This window comes from Saccopteryx leptura, chromosome 3 (genome assembly GCF_036850995.1).
Source record: "Saccopteryx leptura isolate mSacLep1 chromosome 3, mSacLep1_pri_phased_curated, whole genome shotgun sequence".
Classification (NCBI taxonomy): domain Eukaryota; kingdom Metazoa; phylum Chordata; class Mammalia; order Chiroptera; family Emballonuridae; genus Saccopteryx; species Saccopteryx leptura.
Window position 1 is genome coordinate 169294601 of NC_089505.1, and position 16504 is coordinate 169311104.

The following is a 16504-nucleotide window of genomic DNA, read 5'->3' on the forward strand; positions in this document are numbered from 1 at the left end:
TATATCTGTATGTTCTGAGAAGATGTTTTTACATAATTTCTTTGATAATTTCATTTCCACCCTCTTTTCTATTTTATTTTTCTTGGACTGTCAGTTAGATATTCACCTGTTATCCATCATTTTACTGTTTTGTTCTCCTTTCAGGGAGATTTCACCAACTTTATCTTTTGATTCTTTTACTGACTGAAAAAACATTTCTGCTGCCAAAGTCTTAATTTTAATATCTCATGATTTTTAAATTCTCCTGATAAAATATTCTAGTCTTGTTTCAGTGGTGCAACATCTTTTATCTCTCAGAGTAAGTGTTGACTTTTAAAAAAATTGTCTTCTTAAATTGCTCATAGCTCAACTAAGTGCCCCCTTTTACCCCTGTTGTTTTAGTCTCCTAACTTTTCTCAACTGTCTGTTGATTTTTGGTTGTGATTCCCATTAAAGAGTGAAGATAACTGGAAACTTCATTTTTGGGTATTCATGTGACTGGGATTTATAGCCTGGTGGCTTCACTATAGAGTAAGATTGATCTGATGGTTATTTTTTGTGTGTTTGTGCTGGGGATAAAAAAGTGTGAGAATCTGTGGTTCTTTTTTTTTTTATTTTTTAGGCTAGTTAACAATTCAAGAAATGGATCTCCTCACCTCCTTTTTTGCAGTAGTAAATCTGGATGCCAAATCTCTGGGGTTATGGGGTCTTACCATGTTGATATGTAGACTTTAACTTAGTTTTTCTATTTTCAATTTGATGACTCTTTTACCCTTGAGAATATATTGGACCCACTTGGAAATCCAGGGTAAGCTCCCATCTCCAAACACTTAATCACAACTGCAAGCTGCCTTTGTCTGTGTGAGGTAACATATTAATAGATCCTGGGGATTAGGTCATAGACATCTTTGGGAGGCCATAGTTCTAACTCTCCCAGCTAGGATGGTTGTATAGCTCTCCTTGTTGCTTTTTGTGGCCTTTAAATTACCTGGAACTGTTCCATTTCTCTGCCCTCCACCCAACCCAGGAGTCTTCCTCATCAGAATTCCACTGTAGAAATCAGCTTTCCTGGCTTTATTCTGGGGATATGTTTTAGAGTCAGAAGACCCAAGAAAATGTGGGGTTCTTACTCTCTTTTTTTTTGCTGTTGATTAGTTGTCTTGCCCACTGCTCACACGCTCCTCTTTATGCTGCTCACTGTGCTCCTAATCTGCACAGGTCCTCTGTTGGATCAGAGAGATTGGTTGTGAGGGTCAGCACTTCATACTTGGTTATAAACTTAGTTTTTCAATTATAGTCCACCTTCAAGATCATTCTATATTAGTTTCTGGTGTATAGCACAGTGGCCAGAAAACCATGCACTTCACAGAGTGCCCTAGCCCTGACACTCAAAGCCGCCCCCTGGTCCCACATACAGCCACATGACACTATTGGTTCTGTACATTAAAGGCAACCTCTAGCGGCCGACTTGCCTTTGACCTTTGCTCTTCCAACATCCTCCTACTGATAAGATATAGAAGACAAAGAAGTGAAAGCAACCTTGTAATAACCACTGGGGGTCACCGAATACAGAAGAGAAAGCAATGCAACTCAGGTTTTATAAAAACATATAGTGTTTAGGCCACACTCTTGATCAAGAGACATCTCCTGCCAGAAGACAGGGAGCCCTGAGGTATGACAATGTAGATGATATTAAAAGGATATGTTAAAATGACTCACTGAAATACGTGTTTTGGGAGCTGTAAATTCTCAATACCTGTTAGTTTTCTACCAAGAATGGTCATCATGATATAGAAATAAACCAAATATCAAGTGTCTCATTGCTTGGAATGTGGCTACTCATCCTGTTGCTGATACCTGCCTCAAGGGAGATAGTTTGTGGCTGTTCCCGTGCAGCAAGACAAGGGCAAGCAGCGGAGAAGTCTCTCCCGTGGTCAGCAGCCTTTCTCAGTGGTTTTATCATCTCCAGAAACAGTGCCTTGTTTGATCTGCGGACGGCACCTCTCCTCTGCTTCTGCACTGCAGTGGATTAAAAACATTTTTATTCTGTAATTTTTAGATCTTGGGAAGTAAAATTTATTGTTTTATCATTTATTAGCTGTCCCAAATAGGAATAGTCAGCCGACTTTCTAAAGCAGAGTGAGCATAGTTATAAGAGCTATTAAGAGCAGTGAATACACTGAAGTCAATGTCAGGTCTGCTCAGCTCCTCAGGCCTGTCAAAGAAATATGCACAAGTTTGTTCCCAGCATTCGGATCACTGAAGAAATGCCACAAGCTTTAAACATGTAATTGTTACTGCCATATTCGAGAAGGAAGACAAGAAAGAAGATGATGACAATTGTGGCATGTTTGTTCTTTTAGCAGCAGTAACATGGCCTAAATTTTTCTAGATGACGTATGTAGCAAATGCCTCTGGCACCCGTGTCATATCTCCTGAGCCCACCACTGAGTTTAGCTATAGCTGCAGTAGACAGTTCCATGCAAGTTTAGACTCACCTTGTGCTGAGGGTGCCAGGCTTCATGTATGTGCTGTGTGTCTTTCTGCTCTCTTCTCCAGGGCTCTCCTGAAGCCAAAAGAGCCTGCTCCTTCCCCAGGCAAGTATGGCCTGTACTTGCTGGGATGTTAATGCCTCCAAGGTCAACCCTTAACCAATGTGGGACAGAACCCAATGGATAAATGCTCCAGCCTCCTGATTGGTGGGTAAACAACTCCAGGGATCATTGAGGTTGCTTCTCAAGTAGTCCTGAATAAATCAAGTCCTCCGTGCCCAATGTGGGGAGTTCAGTAATGCAGCCTTTTTTGAGTTTTTAGTTCTTTATTCTTTTATTCTTCTGGTTCCTTTATTCCTGCTTCCTGGAGTCACCTGTGCACAAGGCCTTGCCTCAGGCTCTGCTTTTGATGGAACCCAAACTAAGACAAGGTCTTTAAGTATCTACTCTAGAATTCTAATGGAACTTTGAGTAAGATTGAGGTGCTTCATAGCCAGCCATGGGTGTATGGAGGACATAGAAAAAGTATAGGGAACACCACTAGGGTTCTCAATGTTTTATTGACATTCAAAAACATTATCACCTATCAGAGCATTACTGCTGAGTAATTCTTCTAGTTCATCAGTATCCCAGGGCCACAATAACTTGGACAAAGAGAGTAGGGATGAGGGAAATAGCTATTTATTGCATGTTTTGTATAGGGCTTTATTTATGGATTACATTTAATCCACTGGATAACCCTTAAAGAGGGACATTAGATAGCTCACTTTATAGAAATCTGAGGATAAGACAATTAAATAACTCACCCAAGGCCACAGTGACCAGGAAAGAACAGATTCTAGCTGCAGGGATTCTTCTTCAGAGTCTGTTCTTGTTTGTATCGCTTCACTGGTAGTAATTTAAAATGGATAATGTTGTGTATGGTCCATTTATTCACATGTTCAATATTTTTTAAACTTTATTTAAAAATTATTATTCAAGGTAATATGTACACATGGTACAAAATTTGAAGATCCAAGAAGTTGTAAGTGAAAATTGTATTTCCCTTTTTCCTTTACTTCAGGACTGTTAAGGAAGTATCTACTACAAATCAGTTTCTTGTATATTCTTCCAGAGGATGCTCTATGTATATGTATTATTTATTTTTATGTATACTGTGTACATTGTTCTTCGCTTTGCTATTTACACTTGAAATATTTTAGCGATCTTTTCAATTGGATTACAGAAACTTGATTCATTATTCTTAACTGTTACCAAGTATTCAATTGTATGGATATATCTTCATAGTATCTTGTTAAATTTTATCATACAAATATTCAATACTTTTGATGCTGGTTAAGCCATTTATTTTAAAGTTCTTCAAAAAATTAGTGTCATAAATTATCTTTAACTTATAAAACATAAGGAGCTATTTTCTAAGAAACAACAGTAAATAGTCCTTTTATCTGTTAATGTACAGTAAATTTTGAACTGAGTAGAAGCTAAATTCATTTCAGTTAGATAGCTCTATCTCTGTCTCTCTTTTCTGTCTCTCTCTTTTCTCTGTCTGTCTTTTCCCCATCCTTCATAACCATCTTTAAAAATTATGTTGTACTCACTCTCAGAAGTCTAAGGATTGAGTATGGAAGTTGTAGTCAGTTTTAACTCCATTTCTGTTGGTTTAAAGGTCTTTTGAGAAACAGGCATCACTTTCAGAAACTGTTTTTTTATTAACATTTATAAGGTAGATATATGGGTCATAGGTTTTTTTAAATTCATTTTTAGAGAGGAGAGAGAGAGGGAAAGAGAGGAGAGAGAGATAGAGAGAGAGAAGGGGGGAGGAGCTGGAAGCATCAACTCCCATATGTGCCTTGACCAGGCAAGCCCAGGGTTTTGAACCGGTGACCTCAGCATTTCCAGGTCGATGCTTTATCCACTGCGCCACCACAGGCCAGACAGGTTTGTTTTTTTTTAAGTGACATAAGAAAATTCAAAATGTGTACCTTAGATGACTCCAACTAGTTATTCTTACTTTTTTTAGATTCATAAAGCCATCCTAAAATTTGTGGTCAGAGAATATCTACCTCTGTGACCAAAGGAAGATTTCATGAGCCTCCTAAGGAAACTAGTAAACTATAATTTGTCGAAGGTCTGATCATTCGTATTATTTTTAATTTTCCCCTGTGTATTATAACTATGCTAGAATAACTTCACTCAAGCTTAGTTTTTGAAAAGCTTTCCATTAATGTACATATCTTTTTTCCTTTTTCAATTAAACCTTTTATTTTGAGATAATTGTAGGTTCCCGTGCAGTGTTAAGAAGCAATGCAAAAAGATCCCATGTTTCTTTGGCCCCAGTCTTTTCCAACGGTAACATTGTGCAAAACTATAGTTTATTATCACAGCCAGGATACTGACACTGATACAGTCATGACAGCAAACTTGTCCATCACCACAAGGATTCTTTCCTTGCTCTTTTATAGCCAACTCTACTCCCCCACCTGCTCTGTCCTCCTCCCTTTAGCCCTCAGCAACCACTAATCTCTTCTCCATTTCTATAATTTTTGTCATTTAAATGAAGTTATATAAATGTAATCATGTAGTGCATAGATAAATTTTTATAAGCTTCTTTAATAATTAGAACTAAACTCTAGATAATATTCCTAAATAGACACGACACATATTCAGTGTCACATTGGTCTGATTAAAAAAAAAAATCAAATCATCTCTTAAACACTTACCATTTTCTTTATAGAAACTTATTCAAATCTGCTGAATTAGATTGGATTCCCTAAAAAGTGACTCTGAGGTGAAGACTTGTATATAGCAAGCTCACTGGGGTTTGGTCTCATTAGATAACCTGTGAGGAAATAAGGAAGGCAGGACTGGGCAAAAGGCAAAGCTGCCCCACAGTGCAGTTGCAATGGTCTCACCTCATCTTACAAGGAGCTGGAAAACCAGATGGTTCTTCAGAGTTGTCTCAAATTGAGTCAAGTTCCTTTGATTCTTCACATACATTTTAGAATCAGCTTTCAGATTTTACAGAGGATTCTGCTGGGATTTTAACTTGAATTGTGATGAATTGATAAATCTGTTTGTTAAAAATCAACATATTAATAATATTAAATCTTTCAAATTTGAGAAGATACAAATAGAAAGAATTGCCATCATTAAAATGTCTATAACTGCCCAAAGCAATATATAGATTTAATGAAATCCTTATTAAAATACCAAACACATTTTTCACAGAACTAGAAAAAATGATCCCAAAATTTATATGGAACCACAAAAGACTCCAAATACCCATAGCAATCTTGAGAAAGAAGAACAAAGTCAGAAGTATCCCACTACCTGACATCAAACTATACTACAAAGCTATAGTAATCAAAGCAGCATGGTACTTTCTTTTCTTTTCTTTCCTTTTTTTTTTTTTTTTGCATTTTTCTGAAGTTAGAAACAGGGAGGCAGTCAGACAGACTCCCGCATGCGCCCGACTGGTATCCACCCAGCATGCCCACCAGGGGGCAATGCTCCGCCCATCTGGGGCGATGCTTTGTTGTGACCAGAGCCATTCTAGCACCTGAGGCAGAGGCCATGGAGCCATCCTCAGCACCCGGGCCAACTTTGCTCCAATGGAGCCTCGGCTGTGGGAGGGGAAGAGAGAGACAGAGAGGAAGGAGAGGGGGAGGGGTGGAGAAGCAGATGGGCGCCTCTCCTGTGTGCCCTGGCCGGGAATCGAACCCGGGACTCCTGCATGTCAGGCTGATGCTCTACCACTGAGCCAACCAGCCAGGGCTGCATGGTACTTTCATAGAAACGGACATGTAGGTCAATGGAACATAATAGAGAGCTCAGAAATAAACCTACACCAACATGGTCAATTTTTATATGATGAAGGAAACAAGAACATCCAATGGTTTAAAGACAGTCTATTTAATCAATGATCTTGAGAAAATTGGATAAATACATCCAAAACCAAAACAAAAGCCAAAAAACCTACACCATGTTCTTACCCCATATACAAGAATAAACTCAAAATAATTTAAAGAGTTAAATGTAGAACTCAAAGCCATAACATTCATAGAAGAAAGCATAAGCAGTAAAATCTCTGACATTTTTCTTAGCAATATTTTTGCTGATTATCTCCTAGGCAAGGGAAACAAAGAAAAGTAAACAAATGGGACTACATCAACCTAAAATTTTTTTGCATAGCAGAAGAAACCATCAACAAAATGCAAACACCAACTACAAATTAGTACAAGATATTCACCAATGACAAATCCAATAAGGGGTTAGTATCCCAAATCAATAAAGAAATCATACAACTCAATGCCAAAATAACCTCAAACAAACCTATTAAAAACTGAGTAGAGGGCCTGAATAAACATTTCTCCAAAGAGGACATACCATGGCCAATAGACATCATTAAAGTCACCACCTATAATTGTGGATGTCTCTATTTTTCCTTTCAGCTCTATTAATTTTTGCTTTATGCATTTTAAAGCTTAGTTGATAGGTATATAAAAATTTAGAATAATTTTGTCTTATTGAATTGAGTCTTTTATTATTGTTTAATGCTCCTTTTGTCCCTTGTAATAATCATTGTTTTGCACTCTACTTTGTGTGGTCTTAGTATAGCCACCACAGCCTTCGTTAGTTTTTGTTTGCAAGATATATATGTATAGTTTTATCCTTCACTTTTAACCTATTTATATCTTTAGGTTTTAAGTGAGTTTTTCAGAGATAGTACACAGTTGGGTCTTAATTGTTTACTATATTTGGCAATCTTCATTTTTTAAATGGTGTATTTATATTTTTTACATTTACTATAATAATTAATATGGTTAGGATGATAGCTCCCATTTTGCTAGTGGCTAGTTCCACTATTCTTTGCTTTTTCTCTTTTTCCTGTCTACTTTTGAATTATTTTTTAAAATTCCAATTATTGCCACAATTTGCCTTATTATTTACACTTCTTTTAAAGACTTTCTTAGTTGTTTTCCTTGTGTTTACAATATGTATACTTAAATAATGACAATCTCTCTTCACGTAATATTACACTGCTTCACATTCCTCACAGAAACCTTACAATAGTATACTATCAGTCTGTCTCTCTTTCTTTCAACTTTCTAGCTGTCATTGTCATATGTTTTACTTTTATCTATACTGCACTATAAACCCTCAATTTGTTATTACTGTTTTTAAGTTAGACAGTTACCTTTTAGAGCTACTAAAATGAGAAAAATAGTTTTTACATTTACTTTTATTTTAATAATCTGCAGATTTAATTTTATTGTGTAGATTCAAGTCTCTTTCAGTTATCATATACCTTATTATTGAAGAAATTTTTTTTAATTTTATTTATTGATTTTTTTTTTAGAGAGAGAGGAGCGAGAGAGAGAGAGACAGAGAGAGAAGGGGGAGGAGCAGGAAGCATCAACTCCCATATGTGCCTTGACCAGGCAAGCCCGAGGTTTCGAACCGGCGACCTCAGTGTTCCAGGTCGACGCTTTATCCCACTGCGCCACCACAGGTCAGGCCTTGAAGAAATTTAAAAAAACACTTTTTATACTGCAGATCGCTCTTTGCTTTTTTTTGAAAGACATTTTGATCGGATATAGGATTCTGAGAAAATAATTCTTTTCCTTTTCTTTTAAGCATTTTAAAGATATTACTTGATTGTATAGTTTACTATAGTCAGATATAATTTGTATCTTTTCCTTCAGTATATGTCTGTTTTCCAGGTTTCTCTTGCCTTCCAAATTTTCCTCTTATCTTTGATTTCCAGCAGTTTGAATATGATGTGCTTAGAAGTGTGTGTCAGTTTGAGTGTATATATATGAGGAAGCAGTTTGTTCTTTTGTTTCTCATTGTTCTTGTTCATTCTTTTTGGGGATTTCTGAGTTTCTTTAATCTGTGGTTTGCTATCTTTTATTATTTTAGGAAAATCCTAGGCCATCATCTTTTCAAATGTTTTTCTATCTTATTTTTTTTTCTGATATATGTTAGATTATTTGAGATTGTTTTACAACTCTTGGATGCTCTGTTCTGTTCTATTCATTCTATTGCTTCTTGACATTTGGAAAATTTCTATTGACTTATCTTCAAATTCATTAAATTTTCTTTTTTCTTTTTTTGACTGTGTTAATTCTACTGATAAGCCTGTAGAAGGTGTATTTCATCTCTAATACTTGGTGTTTACATTTCCATTTTTCTCTTGTGTTTTCCAACTCTCTGTTGAAATTTGCCATATCCACGTTATCTACTTTTTCATTAAAGGTTTTTCATATTAGTCATAGTCTGGTAGTTCTAACATTTGGGTATAATTCTGTTTAGTTTTTAGTCTCTTGACAGTGCATTCACCCCACCCTGACACCATTTACTTTTAATGTGTTGTAATTTTTATTGAATGTTGGACATCATGAGTAGAACAGCAGAGACTGAAGTAAATAGTACTTTTGCTTGAAGAGTGTCACATCTCTCTTAGTGTTAGGCCATTTGTTGTGTGTGTGTATGTGTGTGCATGCACACGTGTGTATAGTTGAGCCAGTATAATAGGACTTGAGCTGGGTTTAGATTTGGTTATTACCATGGTTATATTAAGTGCAGCACAAGCTTAAATTCTTCAAGGGCAGGGGTTGGGAACCTTTTTGGCTGAGAGAGCCATGAACGCAACATATTTTAAAATGTAATTCCATGAGAGCCATACAATGACCTGTATATGTTACACATTATCCAATAAAATTTTGGTGTTGTCCTGGAGGACAGCTGTGATTGGCTCCAGCCACCCACAACCCTGAACATGAGCGGTAGGAAATGAATGGATTGTAATACATGAGAATGTTTTATATTTTTAATGTTATTATTTTTTATATTAAAGATTTGTCTGCAGGCCAGATGCAGCCATCAAAAGAGCCACATCTGGCTCGAGAGCTATAGGTTCCCGACCCCTGTTCTAGGGTAACTGTGTGTTTAGGTTGGAACCTGAGTTACTGAAGGATTTTTGTCAACGTTCATGCTCATGTAGGTTTTTCCTATGTCCTGTGCCTCATAGGTGGTCTCTCTCCAGGTTCATGTCTCTCTCCTAGTGGTGATGTGTTGTTTTTGCTTATTTCTTGGGGCTAGTCTAGTGGTGGGAGTTGGGAAGTCTCTCTAATGCCCGGATTTAGACTTAGTCTTAGTCTTAGGTAGGCTCTATCCCTTAGTAGAGGAGATGAGGCTTCTTGTATGATCTTGTCTCTTTTCTCCATGAGAGCTAAGCTCTGCTTTGTTCTTTGTCATCGTGTGCAGAAGAGAGTTTCTTGCCTTTCTCTACTAAGAGGAGATCTCTAACAGTCTGAGTCCAGGACAGTGTCTTTCCTTCTTTCAGGCACAGTGGGTTTGCACATTGGCCTTTGGAGTTCCAGGGTTTGCTGCTTTTACTCAAGCAGCTTCTAAAGAAGCAGAGTTGGGACAGGGTTTTGTGCTTTATTTTTTCTTCCTGTAGTAGCAACTGTTCCAGTCCTCCCAGATTGTCCCACTGAAGGAAGCTTTCTCTGGTCTGTTGCTTATCCTTAATCTGTTCTGTGCTCATAATAGAAGTCAGAGGAGAAGAGCATATGTGAACTCTGTTTCTGCATTAGTCAAGGATTCTACACTCTCATACTAGTACACACTCATACTAGTGCACATTCACTCTAGTAATTTGTTAATCCTTCTTATGTTCTTGTATGGTGCCTCAAATTTTTCCTCTTGAGCTCTGACTTAAATGAGACATATTTTGTGTTTCTATCTCTTTAGAAAGATCTGTCTTTCTTTATACACTGCTCACAAAAATTAGGAGATATTTTATTGCTTTGTAATCATTTTGAAATATCCTCTAATTTTTGTGAGCAGTATATTTCAGGCTACTTGGTTGCTTTATGATTTTAGCTCTATTACAGGTTCAAGAAAAGTCATGATTTTGTAGCTTATCTACATTGTTTTTTAGGTCGAGTAGGAGTGATGCTATTTTCAGTTTTCTACATCTTAGGTGGAAGTGAAATCCCTTCAAGTGCATCTTTAAGAGACCATTCTTTGCTCTATAAGGCTAATGCTTCTAAAGAGTACATACGAAAGGCCCAGTGGATCCCACAATTATGTGTCCATTGTCTTATACAACTTCGTTGTAAAGTAGGTCCCCTGGTTTGATGCAATGTTTTGTGGCATCTCATGTTGGTGAGTCATGGACTTTTAAAGTTCTTGGATGGTATTGCTGCCTAAGGTAATGGGAACAGCAAAGTTAATTCCATATCCTGATCACAATTTGATCTAATATAAGATGAATCGCTTCTCCTTCAAGGGTACAAGATTTCAAAGCTAGTCATCTTGCCAATAAGGGAATTGTTGGTCTGAAGGATAGTGCCACAGGGGGCTTAGCATTGGTTTCAGTTGCTGCTAGGTTGGACATTCAGCAGACGGCAGTAACTAGATCAGCCTTGGTACAGGGAGTCGTGCTGTTGGATCCATGCATATCTTCTACCCTACTACTATGGCTACTTGATGAATAAACTGTGCTAACACTGGTATGAGAAATAACAGAGAAGCTAGATGACAGCAACTGGCTAACATATTGTCTCTGGTTATTTAGTGCGTCTCCTATGTTAAGTGCTCTCTGGTGACATACTACCAAGATCTCTATGCCTTGTGCGCACTCACATGTACCTATCTATATACCTTTTTCTTTAATTTCCTTGTTCTCAAGCCTCCAATCTATTTCTCCCTTTTGAGGCCTGTAAAAAACCAGCTAAGCCATTCTCTTCTGGCCATGGGTCTATGTATGTTCTTATCTCCGGCTACTATTCTGTTCATATGAAGTCAGTGACAAATACACTGCCTGGAGCTCTGTCTGTTGGGAGGATTTCACCTCACCGCTCTCTTTTGTGATCACCCCTGAGTGGGACTGTGGTGCAGCAGTTCCCTTTTGGCTTTCACTCACATACTGAGTGAACCCCTCTCTGAACCAAGCCTGGCATTTTTCTTCCTCCATTTGCTAGCCACAGGTGATTTCCCCTCACCCTCACACTACATACAGCTGCAGCTGAGAACTGAGTGAGAGATGTCGGTGCAACAACGGTGGACAAAAGGGAAGGTATGGCTCACCTACATGAAGCTTACTTATATTTTCTGGCCCTGATCATGTCCAATCTTGAGTGTGTGACTTCTGTCTTGCTTTGGATTGTTACTGTGCCTTCTCTATCTAATGACCATGGATCTGGCATAAACCAGACTGTGATAGGAAGCTTTGGCTGTACAGTCACTTGATGTCTCTACCAGGGCCCTGTAGCGTGATAGGAATTGCTTTTGAAATGGTCTATAGTTCTCTGCTGCAGATGGTATATGTTTGCCTCACATTTCTTGGGGTCTGCGCTCTCTTGTGGGAAGGCTGTCCTTTTCATTGTAATATGTTTAGCAGTACCTTTAGCCTCTATCCACAAGATGCCAATAGTCCCACTTCCTATCTCCCCAGCATGACAAGCAGAATGTCTTTAGATATTACCAAAATTTCCCTTAGTTGAAAATTATTGGTCTTGATAGACAACCCAGGTTCTTTTGGACTGTATTATTACATGGGGAGGGAGTGTTATCATAGCCTTAGAGCAAGATTATAAATGTATACTGTTGTCAGTCCCATGTGAATGTGAATGTCTTCTGATCTTCCTTTATAGGAATGGAAAGGAATACATCCTCTGGATCAGTGACCTCATACAAGTGCCCGAGGCTATGTTTATCTGTGCTAGCAAATTATCCCACATCTGGCAAAACAGCTGCAGTTGTAGCTACTGCTTGGCTATGTTTGCAGAACCTTACGCTTCATCCACCATGTTTGGTTTTCACAGGGATGAGATGAGTGAATTAAGTGGAGATACAAACCTTTGGTGTGGTACTAATCGTGCTATTCTCTTCAGGATATGTTTTTTATTTACTGTCTTTTCTAAGAGTGGGGGTGTCTGAGGCTGTTGCATGGCTTTCTGCTTTATAATAGCTCTTAACACACAGGTCAAGGAGCCAAATGAGGGCTTTGCCAACTATAAATTATGTCCGATTCAGTTATGTATTTGGGGACCAAGAAATGATTACTAGCTGAGGTGATACTAAGATGGCTACCGATAGCTTCCTGATGATCTAGCCCTAATTTTTAAAAATGCATAAATTAAGCAATACCATTCTTGCCTGACTGCCTTTTTTTTGGTCTCTGTGAACAATGTGTTTCAGTAACCATCTCCATATCACTCTGGGGATTGAGGTGCACTGGTTGCCCCTCTAGTCTTGCCATTCATCACAATAATTGGGTGCATTCTGCTTTTGATGGCTAAGTGTTACACTTGATCTCTTTTATTTCAGGATTCTATAATCCCTGTCCTGTAACTGTAGTTCTTGCTATCAACCCTGGCCAACATTGTATACCACTGAGCTTCACAATGATGCTGTTGTCTCTTTTTGTAACACATTTCATATTAGGAACTTTGGTAAATGGTATGTACTCTGGGCCTTTTCATAATATAGTTGGCTGCTGGGTTTTCTGGATTTAAGTAGTATATCCATTCTAGCATACTTCTTTTTATGATCTTTTTAATTTTCTTTTTCCAATATTATACTAATTCTGTAATTTTTAGTTTATTTTGTGTGGGCCTTTGATTTTCCAAACTGTGGTAAGCAGTTAAATAGACAAGATCAGAGCAAGGACAATGGGCAAGGTACTGAAAGTCACCAAGGTGGAAAGCCCTGGGTGCCTAGCAACAGACAAAATTGGGAAAACAGGGACTTGGGCCCAGGGTAACCTGTCCTCTCCTGACATATCACATGACCTTTCATATTTCTGAAAATGTGGTTTTAGACTCTCTGCTCTTTCATATGGCTAGTCATGGGGTTGGAATATTTTCTGATCTTTTCTTCCCTAGCATGTTGCTAGTCATGTGGGTTAGACCCTCTAAGAGGGTTGACAAACAAGGGGGCCAGAAAATAGCCCTTGAACATTAAGTTCCTAGGACAATGAGGTTCTGACCTGTATCAAGTACATCTAGGCCTGAGTTGTGTTTTAGCCCCAGGCCCAGGAAAGCAGAGAGGCAGACAAGCAATGTCACAGTTGACCTCAGGACCAACTGCACTGACTAATGATCCCCTACCCTGGCACGGAGCAATCAGTGGAGAACATACCCTGCGAGGACACACCTGAGGAACTTATGAATATTCTACTGAGATTGTCCCCTCTAACCTGTGGTGGCACAGTGGATAAAGTGTCAACCTGGAATGCTGGAGTTACTGGTTCTAAACCCCAGGCTTGCCTAGTCAAGGCAAGTTTGAGAAGCAACTATTACGAGATTGTTTGCCATCACCTTCCCTAAAATCTCCACCCTTAGAAGCCCTTAGGATGGAGGACCCTGCGTTCTCCATCCTGGGACATGCCTGAGTCTTTTCATTCTCCTTCCTCATTGCTCCCCCTGCAGGCACATTACCTTTACGTTTCTCTCTCCTAAGCTCCAAGGACCCCCCAGCCCCCCTATTTTTTTGCCTCTATAACTTGTTTTCTGAGGCCATTTCTTCTACCATTCACTTCTACCTCTGTGACTTTCTACATAAAAGTTCTCTTATATTTGAGTCTTGGCTTTGAATTCTTTCCTAGCCAGAACTGGTGGAACCAAGGTCTGGTCTGACCCCACTGGTCCAATACCTGGTGCTGTTTTTGCCACTGCCAACAAAACTTTCAGGAGTTATCCTAGCAGTGTGTTAGTTTTTTTTGTTGTTGTTTGTTTATTTTGTTTTTGTTTTTTTTTTTTTTTTAGAGAAAGAGAGAAGAAAAGGGAGAGAGATGAGAAGCATCAACTCATAGTTGTGACACTTAGTTATTCATTGATTGCTTCTTATATGGGTCCTGATGTTGGGGGTTGGTGTGTGCTCCAGCCAAGCCAGTGATTCCTTGCTCAAGACAGTGACCTTGGCCTTAAGCCAGTGACTTTGGGCTCAAGCCAGCTACCATAGGATCATATTGATGATCCCATGCTCAAGCCAATGACCCTGTGCTAAAGCTGGAGAACCTGCAATCAAGCCAGCGACCTTGGGGTTTAGAATCTGGGACCTCAGCATCCCATGTCAATGCTCTATTCACTGCACCACCACCAGTCAGGTACAGTGTGTTAGCTTTGTTTTCTGGTGTTCTTACCACAGTGTTAAAACACTTCACAGTAACTGGAGAATGGGTAAATCCTCCCCAAAAGGGGGTCTTAGGTGAAGCACCATGGAGTATACTTACTAACTAACTCTGGATCATGCTACTGTATTTGCCATTATCTCTTGTATTAGTTTTGCAATGGCTTTTGTAAAAGGCCATAAAATCTGACCAGGTGGCATAACCTTCAAATAAGTGACTCAAGATACAAAGTTAGCAGAATTTAAAGACTACTGGCTAAGAGTATCAAAGAAACAAGATATATTTACTGAAAGAAAGCTTTAAATGATATGATAGAGTTATGAGGAATGGCAACTACAATCGACAGATTAACCAGTGATCAGGTAAGAGGACTGCCTCTAGCCGAAGAGAAGAGTCAGCTCCTTTATTGAAATAATTGTAGCAGAACAACCCAGAAAATGTATTCACATTTGGAGAGTGCTGAGGTCTGTTAATTATTATTATATGTTAATTATTATTATATTATCCTTCCTAATCCAATAGAGAGACTACAGTCATCACTGCTAAACTATCCGTTATTATTCAATGTAATGATCATTGAAACCATTTCCCGAGTATTTATGGTGCTAAGGGCTTTGTAAAACATCAGCTCCTTAAACACCTATATATTTGTGTTGAAGAGTGACCATAAGGAAATGTGACCTTTCTCAAAGCCATCATCTTCGTGGTTATATACTTATGCCAATGAAGTCAATGACCAGCATTCAAAATTCTTTTTGGGAGTTGCTGTCAATGACTGCAGGACACTGTGAAATCCTCATCATTCTCTGCAAGGGATTTGTTTTTTTGGGAGCAGTCTATGGTCATTTAGGGCCAAATTTGGAGATGAATTTGCAAAGTCATTCTAAGTAGGTAACACTATTTTAGTTCCTTAAAAAAATTGACTTATTGGCTGTTAAGAAGCTGTGGTCTCAGTATTCTGGGATGTTTATAAAGCAAGTTTGGAGCATTATTCACAAAATAATTCCAGAATACACTCTGAGAAGTAACAGCATTGTTAGAATGAAGCTGACCTAAGATGAGTACCTGAGGAGCAAGACCTACTGGATTAAACTATATTAATTAAATTTATTTTATTTGTACACAGGCAAAAAAAACAGAGGTGAAGTATTCTATTGATTTTAAAATAGAAAGGCATGTTTTCTTATATTAAAAAATCAACTTTATCCTTTTATACTCTTCAGTCATAACTGTTTTGCCTATTATATCATATAAGGTTTTTTTTTAAATAATTTTATTTTTAATGGGGTGACATCAATAAATCAGGATACATATATTCAAAGATAACAACTCCAGGTTATCTTGTCATTCACTTATGTTGCATACCCATCACCCAAAGTCAGATTGTCCTCTGTCACCTTCTATCTAGTTTTCTTTGTGCCCCTCCCCCTCCCCCTTTCCCTCTCCATCTCCCCCCTCCCCCTGTAACCACCACACTCTTATCAATGTCTCTTAGTTTCACTTTCATGTCCCACCTATGTATGGAATAATGCAGTTCCTGTTTTTTTCTGATTTACTTATTTCACTTCGTATAATGTTATCAAGATCCCACCATTTTGCTGTAAATATTCTGATGTCGTCATTTCTTATGGCTGAGTAGTATTCCATAGTGTATATGTGCCACATCTTCTTTATCCAGTCATCTATTGACGGGTTTTTGGTTGTTTCCATGTCCTGGCCACTGTGAACAATACTGCAATGAACATGGGGCTGCATGTGTCTTTACGTATCAATGTTTCTGAGTTTTTGGGGTATATACCCAGTAGAGGGATTGCTGGGTCATAAGGTAATTCTATTTTCAGTTTTTTGAGGAACCACCATACTTTCTTCCATAATGGTTGTACTACTT

The 16504-nt window shown here is 38.3% G+C and overlaps 1 non-coding gene across 1 annotated transcript; it reads right to left on the reverse strand.

Moving 5' to 3' along the window:
- Positions 1-6170: 6170 nt before the first annotated feature.
- On the reverse strand, positions 6171-6246 carry TRNAV-GAC (transfer RNA valine (anticodon GAC)). Its single transcript has one exon. It is a non-coding gene; the product is annotated as a tRNA-Val (tRNA).
- Between the last annotated feature and the right edge of the window lie 10258 nt (positions 6247-16504).